The 18,155-nt window shown below is 40.3% G+C and overlaps 2 long non-coding RNA genes across 2 annotated transcripts; one reads left to right on the forward strand and one right to left on the reverse strand.

Annotated features, from left to right (window-relative positions):
• The first annotated feature begins 5,523 nt into the window (after window positions 1-5,523).
• On the forward strand, window positions 5,524-6,501 carry LOC137848516 (uncharacterized). Its single transcript, XR_011091406.1, has 2 exons — window positions 5,524-5,622; window positions 6,195-6,501. It is a non-coding gene; the product is annotated as an uncharacterized lncRNA (long non-coding RNA).
• A 5,653-nt stretch (window positions 6,502-12,154) lies between these two features.
• Window positions 12,155-16,930, reverse strand: LOC137848511 (uncharacterized). Its single transcript, XR_011091403.1, has 4 exons — window positions 16,540-16,930; window positions 15,112-15,245; window positions 14,514-14,638; window positions 12,155-13,866 (listed from the first exon to the last, which is right to left on the reverse strand). It is a non-coding gene; the product is annotated as an uncharacterized lncRNA (long non-coding RNA).
• Window positions 16,931-18,155: the final 1,225 nt, after the last annotated feature.

Consider the following 18,155-nt stretch of genomic DNA (forward strand, 5'->3'; position numbering starts at 1 on the left):
TGCTCTCTTCCTAGTGGAAGACCAATTATTTTGATGTAAAACCATTTTTTGTTAAAGAAAGGTCACATACGTAAAACCATTTCTTACAATGTTTATTTGAAATTTTATTTGAATTTTGTTAAGAGATGACATGTTAGAAAACTTTCATAGTGACATTCGGTTTTCTTTTTTTTTTTTTTTAATACATGCGTATATATATGAGTGCAGCTAGGATACAGTACAGTGCTTGGTAACACACCTCTTTAGATACGCAAATATTATTTTGTACATGTAACTGCCAAAGACTATCTATATTTTTTTATAATTTAGTTAAAAAATACAAGTAACAAGGCTTGAAATAGTACATCATAATGCATATCACAAAATACTGCAGCAATTTATAGAACTGTAGAAAACAATATATTACTCAAGATTATTCAGCCATTCTCACAAGTTCTTGCACAAAATATTACAGAGACAGACACTCATTTTGATAATACATCACCAAACAACTGATAATTTACTTGGAACAATGACTAGACCTAAACAATTACATCATTAGCATTTTGGAAATCCAAAATAATGTACTTCAAGAAACAACTGATTACTTCTCTACTGCAAGTAAATACTGAAGTTCAGTTTGCTGTTCTTGTTTTTCTTTTGGAAGATGTTCTTTCTCCTCCCATGTTTAGGTATAGGTGCCTAATGGTAATACTTAATAGAAGTGCACTAACTAACATTGGAGCAACTGCAAGTCATTTTATAGTTGTAGCAGGACCATACATTCTAGGCCAGCAAAAGCTTATTGCTTCTTATGAGATAGATAGATCGATATCCCCTGGTGTCATTTGGTATTTGATACCTTTCCTTCTCTTATTATATGTTGCTGTTACTAACTGATTGATGATGCTTGTCAGACTGTAAACATTGTGTTCTGCCTCTATGTCTGATTTTGGCTTTTATCGCCAGATCCTTCCCAGGAATTGTGTGTTATTGCTGTATAGATGCCTTTCAATGAAGGGATTAGGTTAAATGATCCATAAAGTTCCTTCCAGTCCAATGCATTATAGTTTTAGTTTTAGAAAAAAAAAAAAAATCAATTGTGGTAACAGCTATATCAGGTTTCTGCCTGGGATATCTACTCTGTGTCATGCAATCTGGTAATAATCAGGCTTACAGAATATTAGGAGAGTGAAGATAAGTACAATTGGACTTGTACTATATATGAAGATGTGTTAAATGTGCTTTACACACACAGCACGTATGTGTTGTTATTTTGACTGATTTCTGGTCATATGCTACCCAGATACCCAGAAATCCTGGAAAAATCTAGAAAAATAAACTTATCTAAAAGATAAGAAATCCTTCTGGGCCCGCTTACCCACTTCACAGGTCACCTACTAGATGACAGCCTGAAGATTGCTGCACACACACAGCACTCACGTGTGGGAGTGTGGCCATGGGGGTCGACAAGCCCCATGGTTAGTGATAACATCTGACCCTTAATGATGAGGACATGAGGAATGTAAAGAGTTTAGAAGGAACAAAGAAGGGTGATTCAGTAGATGCCTTGCTATCTCGGACTGCTTGTTCTCCAGCTTTGAAGACATGGATGTTGCTGGGTGTTTGCTGTTGCTGGGCAAAGTTGTCGACCAATGAATAGTTAGTGGAAAAGTACTGCTGTAGAGCAGTTGGTATAAGAAGGGTGCCTGTCCTCAGTAAAGTGAGAATTGAAGTTATGTCCTCAATAGGAGCTGAAGCTATTGTCATCAATAAAGTAGTAGCGGTTACTGATCCTGAAAGAACCCTGGTGTCCATGTGGTAATTACGCAACACTCACAGGCTTGTTCCTCACACACACCGCATTCACAGGTCCTCCTGGGTGTACCAGCATGGCTCCCTTGCCCATCTGATACCCTGGCCAGGATCCAAGGTGCCCACTACTCACTGCCTGGTACAGTTTAAAGTTTGCTGGCAAACAGGCACACCCCAGGCATACCAGGCTGGGGAAGATATCTGGGGAAGATACACACACTTGGCCCCCTCCAGCAGCCAGCACCAGGCACAGGCACTACAACCTGCGGCCCTTCTCCAATCGCTGGTGTGGAGCCTGCACTTGACTCACCCACGCTGCCTTCGCCCCCCCCAAGTAGCTGGTTTGGGAACACTGACCACCTCCACCCCGTGGTTGGGAGCAGAAGAACCCTGCTCACTCCAGTATCAGATGCTAGGACCCTAGTTGCTCCAGTTGCTGTGACATTATTATTCTTGTATTTATAAATTATGTGGTGCAATTATATTTTTAACAAAACTAACTGCAATCAAGATTATGCCATGTTTGTGTTTCATTAATAATTGCAGAGTTGACTAGCTATTTAATTTAGAAAGGAATGATCTTTGTGAATTTCTACAGTGCAGTGCATTGTCAAATTCTGGGCATCTCAGAAAAAATAAATAAATAAAAATCCTAGACACTCTCAGATAGTCTTCTACTATAGAATTAATTAAACTAGACACAGGTGCAATGCAGCACTCTGTAACAGCATTGCTTCACCTTTCAAATTTACTGTGTACGCTTAGAGAAGCACAAAATAAAATGACCTCCTCTGAATTAACGAACTGAAAATTTGCTGTTCTGTTTCAAGACAGAAAAAGAAATTCAGGTTCATTTCAGCACCTTTGAAAACAAGTCTATTGCAAAAGTCATGCTTAAATAAGATTTTTTAGCATTAATTTTAAATATCTAGACTTGAGAGTCTAGCCTATGCACAGAATGGTAAGGTACTACCATGTTGTATTAAAATATTTGCCAGGTATCACTTGAAATGTAATAACTACTGTGAAATATAGACAACGTTAAAATCACAGAATTGTAGGGGTTGGAAGGAACCTCCAGAGATCATTGGATCCAACCCCCCTGCCAAAGCAGGTTCCCTAGAGCAAATTGCACAGGTAGCCATCCAGACGGTTCTTGAATATCTCCAGAGAAGGAGACTCCACAACATCTCTGGGCAGCCTGTTCCAGTACTCCATCACTCTCCCCATGAAGAAGTTCTTTCTCATATTGGTTTAGAACTTCCTGTGCTACATTTTGTGGCTATTGCCCCTTGTCCTGTCCCCACAAACTACTGAAAAGAGGTTGGCCATATCCCTTTGTCTCCCACACTTCAGGTATTTATAAACATAGATAAGATCCCCCCTCAGTCTTCTTTCCTCAAGGCTGAACAGACCCAGGTCTCTCAGCTTTTCCTCATAGGGGAGATGCTCCATGACCTGTATCATCTTTGTGGCCCTCCACTGGACTCTTTTCAGGAGATCCCTGTCTTTTCTGTACCAGGGAGCCCCGAACTGGACACAGCACTCCAGGTGAGGCCTGCCAGGGCAGAGTAGAGGAGAAGGATCACCTCCCTTGATCTGCTGGCCACGCTCCTTTTAATGCACACCAGGATGCCATTGGCCTTCTTGGCCACCAGGGCACAGTGCTGGATCATGGCCAATCTATCGTCCACCAGGACCCCCAGGTCGTTCTCCACAGAGCCCCCCTCCAGCAGGTCATCCCTCAGCCTGTACTGATACATGCAGTTGTTCCTTCCCAGGTGCAGAACTCTACACTTGCTTTTGTTGAACCTCATCTGATTTCTTCCTGCCCAGCTCTCCAGCCTATCCAGGTCTCGCTGAATGGCAGCACAGCCTTCTGGCATGTCAGCCACTCCTCCCAGCTTTGTATCATCAGTGTACTTGCTGAGGGTGGACATTTTTCCCTCATCAAGGCAGTTGATACAGATGCTGAACAAGACCGGACCCAGCCCTGACCCCTGGGGAACACTGCTAGTCACAGGTCTCCAGCTGGACTCTGTGCTGCTGACTACCACCCTCTGAGCTCGGCCAGTCAGCCAGTTCTCAACCCACTTTACTGCCCAGTCATCTATCCCACACTCTCAGCTTTGCTAGCAGGACGTCGTGGGAGACAGTATCAAAATCTTTGCTGGTCAAGGGAGATGACATCCACTACTCTCCCCCCATCTACCCAGCTGGTGATGCCATCAAAGAAGGCAATGAGGTTGGTTGAGCATGATTTTCCCTTGGTGAACCCATGCTGACTACTCCTCATAACCTTCTCTTCCACTTGCTTGGAGATGGCATCCAGAACAAGCTGTTCCAACACCTTTCCAGGGACAAAGGTGAGATTGACTGACCTGTAGTTTTCCAGATCCTCCTTCTTGCCCTTTTTGAAGACTAGAGTGACATTGGCTATCCTCCAGTCCTCAGGCACCTCTCCTGTTCTTCAAGACCTTTCAAAGACGATAGAGAGTGGTTTGGCAACCACCTCTGCCAGCTCCTTCAGCATACATGGATGCATTCCATCAGGGCCTATGGATTTGTGTGCATTTATCTCACTCAGACGCTCCTGAACCACTCCATTTTCAACCAGAGGAGAGCTCTTAATTTCCCAGACTCTCTCTCCTCCCTCCAGGGTCCAGGAGTACCGAGTGGGAGTCTTTGAAGCAAAGACTGAAGCAAAGAAGGCATTCAGTATCTCCGCCTTCTCAGCGTCTCCCATTACCAGGACACCAGTCTCATTCAGCAGGGGACTCACATTATCCCTAGTCTTCCTTTTACTGTTTACATACATAAAAAAAACAACAAAAAAAAAAACACCTTATTATCCTTTATCTCCTTTGCCAGCTTCATCTTCAGGTGGGCTTTAGCCTTCCTCGTTGCATCCCTGCAGCACTGACAACACTCTATACTCCTCCCAAGGAGACAGGCCCATTTTTCACATTTTGTAGCCCTTCTTCTTTCTTTTGATCTTGTCAATGAGCTCCTTGCTCATCCACACAGGTCTTCTGCCCCCCTTCCCTGATTTCCTACTCTTAGGAATGAACCGATCCTGAACTTGGAAGAAGTGTTGTTTAAACGTTGCCCAGCTCTCACAAGCACCTTTACCTTCTAGCAAACTAGCCCATGCGATACCCCCAGGTAGGTCCTGGAAGAGGTCAAAGTTGGCTCTCCAAAAGTCCAGAGTAGCAATCCTGCTTTTAGCCTTCTTCCACCAAGTTCCATCTTGAACTCCACTATCTCATAGTCACTGCATCCCAAGCTGCCCCCAGCCTTCACATCCCTAACAAGCCCATCCCTGATGGTAAGAACAAGGTCCAGAAGCACCCCCCACCTCGTCAGCTCTTCCATCACCTGCATCAGAAAATTGTCCTCAATGCATTGTAGGAACCATTTGGACTGTGTGTGCTTGGCTAAGTTGCTTACCCAACAGATGTCTGGATGATTAATGTCCCCTATGAGAGAGAACAAGCATCCAGGATCACGAGGCTACTTCCAGGTGCTTGTAGAAGGCCTCATCGACCTCTTCCACCTGATCTGGTGACCTGTGGTACACCCCCACAACACTGTCACCCATACCAGCCCAGCCCTTAATTCTCACCCACATGCTTTCCACTCATTCTTTGCCCTCCCCCAGGTGGATCTGGGTACATTCTAATTGCTCCTTCACATAAAGGGCAACTCCTCCCCCTCATTTCCCCAGCCTGTCTTTCTTATGAAGGATGTAGCTCTCCGTGACAGCATTCCAGTCATGCGAGCTGTCCCACCACGTCTCCGTGATTGCGGTCCTGCAACCAAACAGAGGTCTCAAGCTCATGCTGTTTATTTCCCATGCTTCATGCATTGGTACACAGGCACTTTAGGGAAGCAACAGGCACAATTACCCCTAGAGGGACGCAAGAAAATTCTGGATGGGGTATCGGGGATATTACCTTCCCTGAGAAGCCCTCAGACAATCCTGTGGGACAACTCAGGGGGCTTTCCCTACTATCTTCAACAGCGACAGCAGTGACAACATCCCCCAGCCCTTCTCTGTCACATTTAAATCCCCTCCCTTCCCCCTTTGAATCTGGTTTAAAGCCCTGGTAATCAGTCCAGAGAGCTTGCTCCCAATACACTTGTGCCCCACTTGCTGAGTCCGAGTCCATCAGCAGCCCACATACGTGGCTTCTCAAAGGCCTGCCCAAGATCAAAATCCCTAAAGCCTTGGTATAGACACCACAGCCAGTTATTTACCTGTCCCATTCTCCTCCTTCTTTCTGGTTCCTGGTCATCCATCAGGAAGACAGAGAACACTACCTGCACCCCCAATCCCTTCAACATCCTTCCAAGGGATGCAAAGTCCTTTTTAATGTTACTCATTTTCCTTGTTGCAGCTTCCCAGGACCCAGCCTGAATGATGGTAAGAGGATAATAGTCCTCTGGTTTAACGAGTTGCGGCTAACATCTCTGACACGCGCTCCAGGAATACAACACACCTCTCTGGAGAGGTTATCCAGACAGCAAATAGGAGCCTTGGTGCCCCCCAGCAAGGAGTCACCCATCACTAAGACTCTCTACCTTTTTTTTGTGGCACTGGTTTGGATGCTGTGCCCCATCCGTCCCTGCCCCCTGTTCTTGGTACTTCCCTCAACCTTGACATGCTTCACAGTGCCCGGGTTCCTACTGCTCTCCAGACCCTCATCCTTTTCCTGCCCAAGAGCCTCAAATCTATTATCCAGGGATACTATGGGTGTTGGGGGCAGATGCCTCCTTCTGCTTCAAACAGAGACGAGGGTCCAGCCCCTTTCCTCTTGTGGGCTGTCAAGCCCTCTGTCGTGCAGGTGAGCAGCTGCTACCCTTTACAGGAGGGGGCTGCTGGACTTCAGTAGGGGTAGGCTGACACCTCCTATCTGTCTCCCTCAGAGACTCCTAGGAGCCCTTCAGGCTGCCGATTTCTTGCTGCAGTCCAGTCATCTGCTCAAGCAGTTACTTGAACAGGGCACACCTGCACCCACGACAGCCCTTTCTTCCCTCAGGACAGTCAGGGGGGTTGAGTGAAAACTAAAAATAGTGTTTACAGAGAAATAATATTTCTTTCTTACAGATGTTTTCTTTTTAGCTATCACCTCTGAGTCTTATCCTTAAAAGATGATCTCCTGTGATAAACAATGTGTATAATGTCTCACACTGAAATAGCCTCAGAGTCCAAGACATGCCAAGAAATAAGTTAAGAATTTTACTGACTGTAGCCACAAGCTTATTTATATTTAATAACTAAATACTAAACATGAGATTGAATTACTAAAATTACAAAGACTAGAACCGTCTTGAACTTGTCAATTGTCTGACTCTCCCTGCAGTTCTGAAAGGATAAAGCAAAGATTCAAATCACATTTTAGTCTGTATCAGTGTGTATCAGTCTTCAACTTATACATTCTAGAGAACAGCCTCTTTAACCTCTTAGAACTCGTTCTCCCCATGCTCATTATCTTTGAAAAAAAAAATAAATCACTTTTGACTAGTATACTTAATCTAAATGTGAGTTCACCTTAAATATTTAAACCAAGTTTCTAGCACCCAAGATTCAATTTAAGAAAGGGTTTCTAGTATGATCAGAAGCAGTAGGAAAATAAGGGGATTTTTTGGTGGTGCTACACAAAAATCAAAGTTATTTATGACACAGGTATTACTTACCTTCTCAGAGTGAATCTCATTTTTATATGAGTTTAACAGTACTGAAAATCATAAATATCTGTAATAAAGGTATGAGTTTCAAGACTCTTTACAAGTTTCTTTCCTTCCCTTTCTTCCCTTCCCTTAGGCAACATTTATCAACATACCTATATTACATATCCACTGAAGCCAAAGCCAAAACAAAAACCAAAAACCTTTGACTCCAGTTAAACCATTGGTTACACATTCCTAGAATCAGTGTTAAAACTGTCCTAATATTTCAGCATTAAACATTTTTTTTTTTTAATTATTTTTTGGTAAGAAGGAGTGGTGGTAGTCAGTCAGAAAATGCTAATTTATCTAATGTAAACTTCAGTGTAAGAAATATCAGATATGATAGCTGACTTACTGAAAAAGAATCTCTGGATCCAAGCCTAAATTTCTAGCAAAAACAGAAGGAAAGACAGTGAGATAAGATGCATGATTGCTCTTCTGATATAAATATCAAGGCCCTTAGTTAACAATTAACCCGCAACGCAAGTTAACTAACTGCCCACAAGGATCATTAAGTCCAACTACTGGCTCCACACAGATCTACCCCAAAATTCAGACCATATGACTAAGAGCACAGCCCAAATGTTTCTTAAACTCTGACAGGCTTGGTGCCATGACTACATCCCCCACTGGGGAGCCTGTTCCAGTGAAGAAACTTTTCCTGATATCCAACCTGAACTTCCCCTGTCACAACTTCATGATGTTCCCTTGGGTCTTGTTGCTGTCACCTGAGGCGAGATTGACATCTGCCGCTCCGCTTCCCTCTTGTGAGGAAGCTATAGACCGCCATGAGGTCTCCCCTGAGCTTCCTCTTTTCCAAGCTGGATAAACCAAGTGGCCTCAGCTGCTCCTCATATGTCTTTCCTCTAGGCACTTCATCATCTCTGTAGCCCTTTTCTGGACACTCTCCAATACTTTCACAACCTTTTTGTACTGTGCTGCCCAGAACTACACACAGTACTCAAGGTGAGGCTACACCAGCACATAGTAGAGTAGGACAATCACTTCCCTCAACTGACTAGCAATGCCGTGCTTGATACATCACAGGATACAGTTTGCCCTCCTGGCTGCCACAGCACACTGCTGGCTCATATTCAACTTGGTATCAACCAAAAATCCTGGATCCCTGTCTGTGGGGCTGTTCTCCATCATTTCATCTCCTAGTCTGTATATATAGCCAGGGTTTCCCCTTCCCAGGTGCAGGACCCAGCACTTGCTCTTGTTAAACTTATTTCTGTTGGTGATTGCCCAGTTCTCCAATTTGTCCAAATCTCTCTGCAAGGCCTTTCCACCCTCAACAGAGTCAACAACTCCTCCCAGTTTAGTATCATCAGCAAACTTACTCAAAACTCCTTCTAGTGCTACATCCATGTTATTTATGAAACCATTGTAAAGAACTGTCCCTAAAATGGAGCCCTGGGGAACCCCACTGGTGACTGGCCACCAGCCTGTTGTAACCCCATTCACCATAACCCCTTGAGCCCTACCAGTCAGCCAATTATCCACCCATCATATGATGTTTTTATCTAGCTGTATGCTGGATATTTTGTCCAGTAGGATCCTATGAGAAATTGTATCAAAAGCTTTTTCTGAAATCCAAAAAGATTACACCCAATGGCTTCCCTTGATCACCTAGATAGATGATCACATCATAAAAGGAAATCAATTTTTTTTAAATAGGTCCTACCCCTTGTGAACCCATGTTGGCTGTGACCTATGACTGCATTTTCCCCCAAGCGTGTTCCAATAATTCCTAGGACAATCTTCTCCATAATTTTACCAGGCACTGACATGATACTTACAGGCCTGTAGTTACCAGGGTCTTCTTTCTTGCCCTTCTTGAAAATTCGTACAACATTTTCCAGTTTCCAGTCAATTGGGACCTCTCTAGATTCCCAATACCACTGAAAAGTAATCGAGAGATGATCAGCCAGCTCTCCAAGCACCCTGGGATGAATCCTGTGTGGACCCATGGACTTGTATGGTTTCAGGTGGAGCAGCAAATCCCACACACATTCAAGGTCGGTTGGGATTTTTCATTCCCACTGTCACAGTCCTTCAGCTCAGTGCACCCGAGGTCACAAAGTCCATCATCAGTGTTGAAGACAGAGGCAAAGAAGGCATTAAACATTTCTGCTTTGTCTATATCCTTGTCTGAGAGGTGACCATCCCCATTCAAGCAGTGGACCTATGTTTTCTCTGGTCCTGCTTTTTCTGTTCACATATTTGAAAAAGACCTTTTTGTTGTCTCCCACATTCCTGCCCAGCTTCAACTCTAATTGGGCTTTGGCCGCACAAATTTTCTCTCTACAAAGGGGAATAGCATCCGTGTAGTCCTTCCACGTTGCCTGACCCTGTTTCCAGCAGCCATATGCTTTCTTTTTCTGCCTAAGCTCCAGAAGATCTCTGGTTAGCCAAGCTGGCCTTCTGCCCCACCTTGACTTCCGATATTTTGGAATTGCCCAATCTTATGCCTTTAGGAAGTAGTGCTTAAAGACTGGCCAGCACTGATGGATGCCAATGCCTTCAAAAGCAGTTCCCTGAGCATCCTGAAGTCTGCTCTCCCCATATCCAGGGCTAATGTTTTGGTAGCAGTTTTCCTCCTGTCATGAAAAACTTTAAACTCAACCTTTTCATGTCACTATGACCAAGACAGCCGCCAATTGCCACATCTCCCACAAGACTCTCTCTGTTCTCCTGCAGCAGATCTAGAAGGGCACCTTTCCTAGTTGGCTCCCTTAGCACCTGCACCAAGAAATTACCATCAAGGTGCTTTAAAAACCTCCTGGCCCTGCTTGTGTCAGCTGTGTGATATTCCCAGTTAACATCTGGCATGTTGAAGTTTGTCCCATTAGGACAAGGGCAGTTGATCTTGAGGTAACTCAGTTCCTCAAATAATAATTCATCAGTGTTGTCATCCTGGCTGGGTGGTCTGTAACAGACTCCCAGAACAACATCCCCTGTATTTGTTTGTCCCTTAATCCTTACCCAGAGGCTTTCAACTTTGTCATCACTACCTGCTAGGTCCACACAGTCCAGCCCCTCCTTTACATACAGCACCACCACTCCACCTTGCCTGCCCTGCCTGACCCTCCTGAAGAGTCTGTAACCATCTACTGTAATTACAGAACCATCCTTTTTTGTAGTTTAATGAATGACCATCACCAACAGGAAATGAAAATAGAGACACCCAGTTTTGTGTTATCTGCCTGATTTTTTTCTTATTAAATTTTCATTTTTCCCCTGAAAAGTTTTAGTTTCACACTTCCAAGAGAAGGAGCACTTCCTAAATTTCAGAGTTTAGTAGATTGAAAATATACTGCATGCCCAGAATTAATAATAATTATTAATTATTTTGAAAAACCACTCAAATTTCAAATGCAGGGCAGTTTAAGATATAAGAATTTTGACATTTGAAACTACCTTATCAATTCTGCATTCAGTTTTCAAAAGCAGCTTCAGTTTCTTTTCCATTATTTCATTTGACTAAATGATATTTTACTTAACTCATTTGCTTAAATGCAGTATAATCTTTTTGTTTCTTCTACCAGGTAGAACAGGATGAAATAAGTGCAAACAGTGGAAGCTCTAATGTTTTATAGTTCTTTGGGAGCACAGGAAAATCTATTCCGATAGACATGTGTGTGCACATTTGTCACAACACAAGAAAAATATCCCACAAATCAATAACAGAAGTTATTCATTTTCAAGATATTACTAACAAGATGAAAATATTTAGCTGGTATGCATTGGAAAAGAGTAAAAACACATCATTACTTTGTGAAGGACCTTAAAACTTTCTCTTATGTCTTGTTTTTCATGCTCAGCCCATAGATTTGTCTCTGGAAGTTTGGGGATAAAGAGGGAAATCCTCACTGAGGGCATCCCCACTATACAAACATATCCTTGCACTTCCACTGTGTGCTCCTGATATATGTTTTGTTCTGCTATATTAGTGTGCTGGGCTTCGTTCTAGTATGTGCATCATCTGCAATAAGAAAGAAAATAAAGAGAAGAAGAAAGAGGAGAGATAAAGAGAAAGAAAGAAAGATGTAAGACTCAAGAAGATTTTACTGAGGACTACAAAGCTCTTCTGGGGATGGACCCCACAGTCACCAAGGAAAGAGCCAGCACTGACTACAAATAAATGTGCGAATAAGAAGGTATCATTTTTTTTTTTTCTCTACAGAATTTCATAGAAAAGTGGATTGTATAGAATATAATGAACCACTTGCAGAAAACAGGTATTCATTTGGTTTTGATAATGTGAAGTTAATGCATAGTGTGGTACTTATTCTGTCACTTTCCCATCATACAGAAGTAACAGGTATATAGAGATTATATCAATGCCATTATTTGATATAGCTAAGTTAATACTAAACAGCAAAGGAATTCCAGCAGTAGAATGCTTTCATTTTCCCCTTCTCAGTTTTTTTTTTTTTTTAAAACTTTTTTCCAACCTTACTTCCATGTGAATAGGAATATGCATTTCCAAACAAAATAAGGTGTGTTGTCAGGTTATTTTGATGCTTCACTGTGCTTAGACATTTAATTATTTCTGACATGATCCTAGGATATGTTTATTTAATGAGATATGGATACAAATAAGATGAGATGGACTAATGTCTCCTTTAAAGAGAAATATTTTATTTTATTTTTTGTACGAAGAAAAACTTGTATTTGTAGACAGATTTCATCCTGACTCTTATCTAACATATATCTCTGAGACTTTGCTTCCTGTTTCTCTCTTTGCATATTTTATTTACAATGACCAGCTTTTTTACCACATTTTCTCCCTTTTATTACACCTATTGATGAATAATAGGCTCCAGATAGAAAATTGACAGGTCTCTCATTTTAGCAGTTTTCCCTGAATTTCTACAATCATTTCTTAGTTTCACCTGAAGAACCCCCCACAATAAGAGAATGTTAAAATATGTAAATCAGTCCTTTAAAATGCCACAATGCTGTTAATTACAGTCTTGCTGGTATCGTGTGTTTACTATACTATAGTTAATGACTATTTTATTGTTTAAAAATGCTCATTACAAAAATCTTCTAGCAAATATCTGCTAGTGTTTAACACCACATACTGTAATCATCTCTCAGAGGAATGTGTCTACCTAAGGTTAGCTGGAAAATGCAAAAGACTAATTAGCATCTTGAATCACCATTCAGCCATCTGCTATGAGAAGGCAATGCCTGAATCTGAATCACCCAAAGAAACTAAGAGCGTTGTTAGAAAAGTACAAGTATGTTTTGCTACAGTACTTGTAGACATGATAGCAGTAATATTGCAAACAAATGTCAATTTCAAATAATGAAAATATTGTTTCTTTAAGCATTTGTATATTATTAAGAAAGTATGGATAGAGACTGCTATATATCAGATTCATTAGATGATGACATCAGCATTCCACATCTAGTTTCCCCTTGCACATGATGTCTGGTGGAAATTAAAACCTATGTTAAACACAAATGGTTTTGAAACAATTTTTATGACTTTGATACAAATGATTTTGTAGTTTATGAGTTGTGCATTACATTGAAAGCATATATATACATTATGTGTGATTTCAATTTTTTATATATATAAAATTTGAATTTTACATATATTTTATACAAACATACATAATGTACACAAGCATACCAGCTGTTGATCATTGGCTCAAAATATCCAGCTCATCCAACCCCATTAAGTCAGGTTGAGACTTTTAAGTCACTTTCAATAACAATTAAAATTACACAATCAGGCAAATCATAAAACTCATGCTTTGAATTCCAACAAATATTTCACTTGTGACAGAGTCTCTTTGTTTGTTAATTATTTATTGAACTATGATATGCTTTTCACCAAAAAGCTGCGGTTAAAAAAGTTGACTCCTGTTGATTTCTGACTGTACAGTTGGTGTGGAGGAGATGACCTGTTTCCTGACAGTAATTAGACATTATCAGCTGGGGAAAGCTCCTGAATTGAAAACTGAGTGAGGAGCACCAGTAGGTAAGAAGCCTGAAGTGCAATAGAATCAGAGATGCTCAGGACAAACACCTTGGGCTCCATAAGTAGCTATCATGGCCCAATGGTAATATACCTGCAGTACAAGCTGGTGCTAAGGTCCTGCTGTCTGCAGTATGTATAGATCAGCTGTATTTACTTAGCATAAATTTAATAAAAATAAATAAGCATAAATTTATCATGTACCACAGACTGAAAGTTTATTAGCAGTTGAAGTATGTGCTTCTGGAATGTATCTTTCACAAGAATGTATCTTTCAAGAATGTATCCTTCATCAGTTAATGCCATCTGAGAAAAGCTAGTTTGTTTACTTTCTGAGAACACTGTGAATAAAACAGAAGAGATTAAATAGTGATGATGGGAGTAAACAGTTACTTCAAAATAAAAGTACAGGACAATATAGTGGCTGCAAGGCAGTAAGCTTGAATCACAGATGGTCCTGTACTGGTCATTAAAAGAATGTAGGTTTTTGAGCTGGATCAAACTGATTTGGGGGATAACAATGAGAGCTAAGAGCACAAGGAAAATACCACTCGTATAGTAAAACTTGAATGAAACATGAGAAAAGGAATCAATGAAGAAATACCAAGAATGTGAACTGTGTTATATAAAGTTGTAAAAAGGAACAGAACTACTCTTAGTGGGACCATGAAGAGGAAACCCCCTTTCATAAGTATCATAGTCCTCCTGACTGTGTCTTTAGATTTTAATGAATAAATATTTGAAATGGTGATAGCCTTCATTGGACTTTTGGTCCAGTTTTTGTTCAAGTTCACCTGCAGCTGAAGACATCTAGTTCAAGTTACACTAAACTTGAAAAAATAATGTCTTATACTTGACTCCAGGCTGACAAATCAATGTAAGTCATTTAAAATGCTTTTTCATTTGGATTTAGTATGAATATGCTAAACCAATATCTGCAGTGCAACTATGGTTAGTACTAGCCAGGTCATCCAAGCAGCATGCTCACCTTCTGAAAACTGCGGTGGGTCCTATTACAGCATATAGACAGTAGGTTCTGATCAAAACAAATCTAGCAACACACTATAGTTTCTTCCTGGATCTCAATTTCTTGAAGTTATCCTCTTGTTACACCTAAAAAAGGGATAAAAAATTAAAAAAAAAAATAAAAAAAAAAAATCAAGCCATTTCTAGGGGTCTCTGCACTCTTCTAAAAGAGGAATTGAGAACATGATAGTAAGATTCCTCTTAAAGGAGAAAAAGAGTGTGCGCTCCCATTTTTTCTTGGTTTGATGAGACATAGCAAGAACATAGAGTGAGGAAAATGTGCAGAGTAAAATCTTGATTTTTGCTGATGTGTGAATTTAGAAAGTAAAGAGCATATAGTCTTTATCTTACATGACTATGTTTTAGGATCTGCTCTAGGGAGAAGTTGTGATGAAATCACAGATAACAGAGTGACCGCTGGAGTAGATTGCTGCCCTAGTGTACCTTCTCCTTCCTGGAAAAAATTTAAGTCATCTGTATCATTGAACACAATACAGTAAGAACACTCGAAAAGGTCAGATGAAAGATGACATACAGTGTATTTTTGTTTGTTTGCTTACCATGTTATACTGTATTTCTTCAACAAGGGGTGATTGTACAGCAAAGTGAGAAAGATGCTTATTTGTCTTTTCCTGGCTGCTACAATTTCAGTCAAATAAAAGCTTCTGGAAAGGTGAAATATTGTATTGTAATTCTGCAAAGGAGAAAAAGAATCAAGCACAGACTCCTCCTATAAAGACAGAATACATGTAGGCTAAGTGGAGACTATATCCAAACCTTCCTAATTTCAGCGTTGCCCAGTGACAGGACAAGAGGCAGTAGGCACAAACTAAAATGCAGGAGGTTCTGGCTAAAAGAGAAAATACTTCTTTACTGTGAGGGTGACAGAGCACTGACACAGATTGCCCAGAGAGGTTGTGGAGTCTTCTTCTCTGGAGATATTCAAAACCCTGTGCAACATTCTCTAGGTAACTCTGCTTGAGCAGGGGGTGGGGGTGGGGTGGACTAGTTGATCTCCAGCAGTTCCTTCTAACCTTGACCTTTCTGTGATTCCAGTTTGTGTTAGGCAGCAGGTCTGTACTTTTATATTAAAATAGATAAAAAAATAACCTGTTTTAGTTATGCCTTAAGAAAACCTAAATTTATAATTTGCATGTCCTTCTTGTGCTTTGCATATGCTTACTTAACAGAAAACATTATGGAAGATCTACCTCAAAACATAGCTAATTTGGGGGATTTATTTTACTAAGGGGGGGGGGGGGGGAGTAACAATGCAAGGAGAAAATAATTGGGAAAAGAATGAATAAAAGTTGGAAAATAAATTAGAACCCACAAAAAAAACCAAAAAAAAAAAAAGTGGTGAAAAAGGAGACGGAACATGTAGCAAGGGTAACACAAAAGTATTCTGTATCATCTCCTTCACATGCTCTATATAAATTGATACACTTGATTTGCTCTGAAAGGCCATTTTCTGCCCTCACACCTCCTGGAAGACTTCTTGATATTGAAATTGATAAGGAATAATGGTTAAATACTTGTATGCAATTCTAGAAATCTGCTGCATCAGTTTCCATTATGCTTATCCTGTATCCACAGTTCGCTCAGTTACCTGGGAAGATGAATGTCTAGGATAAACTTTACCTTTGTCTTATGTTTTGGAGTGTCAGTGCATTAAGACCATAGTGTCAAACTGGGAAAATGGTAATTCTTTTTTAGTTGGAGATTAAAAAAAAAAAAAAAAATCGTTATTTTTGCCATGTAAAACAGAACACCAAAAATAACTGTTTCATATTGATTCCTATTAAATGCTCAGCTATTAAGTTATCTAGTGTCATAAAAATACCAATAAAACAAAATAAAACAAACAGACAAAAAACACACACACGCACACCAAAAGGCACTTGTGTGAGTCAGCACAGACAGGCATCAGGAACACCCACAGACTTGCGGCTAAAATACAAAGAGTAGATTTATTCTCATTATCTCACCAACTGGGGGATCCCTGAAGCAGCACCCAAGCAGAGATACAGGAGCACAGGCACACAAGTAATAATGCAGGAACCACTAAACTGAGTCCATTCTAGGAGATCACCAGCCTGCTAGTTTCACCTGTTTTTATCAAGAGTTCACACAGGTGCAGTTTTTACCACTACACCGTGATTCTCACTGTGCTTCTTTGATCTCTGTACCAAAGCTGGGAGCTTAAGTACATCTGATAGGGCACCTCCAAGTCCTCCAAAGACCTACATTATCTATGCACAGGTGTGCTACTTGCCAAGCACAGAGAGCACAAACAGCAGCAGGCATAATTTATATGTTTTTCTACATTGTTGCTCCCCAGACTTCATGTATTCCCAGCTGCAAGGTCACTTGAGTGTATTTACAATCCTCCTCACCAGTCTTTTGTTCTGATCCCACCCTCTTCAACAATCTTCTGCTTTTAACCCATTCCTCCCAACAGCACTCTCCTTTACACAGATGTTATACAGCCTAGTTTTGTGATCAAGAACTGGCTAACCCACAGACTGAATAAGATTTCTCTACAAGCAAGTGCAACAAGTCTTAATTCCCTTTCTCAGTCATAACTTTTTCTTTTGCCTTAATTCCAAAATAAATCCAAACAACAAAAATAACCCCAAAACATTTTATCCTGGTCAAGAAACTTGGCTGCATTTGTTTGTCCTATCATCATTTATAGCAGGGTACAGGTACTCAAAGCTGCATAGCCATTTTACAGAAAGAGTCACAAAAATACTAATACTTCTTAGTTCAAGTTCTAACAGAGATATATACTCTTATTATTGTCTTCTGAATGAAATTGCTTCAAAATAATTATAGTATTTCATAGGGTCCCCTTCACAACCCTTTTTTTCCTTTATATAAAAAAGCATAACTAAGGATGATTTTGGAATATCAAAAACTTCAAAGATAACTAAGCCATATTAATTGAGCTGTAAGAAGTACAGAAGAATTCAGAATCAAGTCACGTTTTTGATTGTTTTAATCTTGTGCTACCCTATTGACACAGTAAAGAGGGCTTTATAACAAACACTATCTTAACTGCTGTGGCGCTTCAAGCTATACATTTATCTTCAAAGCTGAAGCATTTTGAGTCATATTTCCAAGAATGATTGTGTGATGTTAGTAAAAAGTGATTCCAGTTCTGTAAACATTCTTATTTAGTACTGTTTATATTTCTCCTGAAAATGACCAAGGACCATATCAAGATTTTTGGTCAGTAATTTTTGTTGCATGCATCTAATGTCACCATCACCTGGAAACTGAAATTAAAGATAAAAAATGTTAAGCCTTAACAATCTTTTTTAGGTTCTTAAACTGGAAATAGGTAGTTTTATAAACAAAAAATCTTGTCATGGTTCAGTACACTTTAATAACTTATTTATAAATGTAATATAGTATTAGATTATTAAAATGTAGATTCATGCTTTCCTGCCAGAATAAAAACAAAACAAAACAAAACAAAACAAAGCAAAACAAAAAAGAACAAAGAAAAAAAAAAAAAAAACACTGCAAGCATGGGGAATCATTTTTCAAGGATCGTCAAGTCCAACTCCTGGTTCCGCACACGACCACCCAAAAATCA

This window comes from Anas acuta, chromosome 1, assembly GCF_963932015.1.
Source record: "Anas acuta chromosome 1, bAnaAcu1.1, whole genome shotgun sequence".
NCBI lineage: Eukaryota > Metazoa > Chordata > Aves > Anseriformes > Anatidae > Anas > Anas acuta.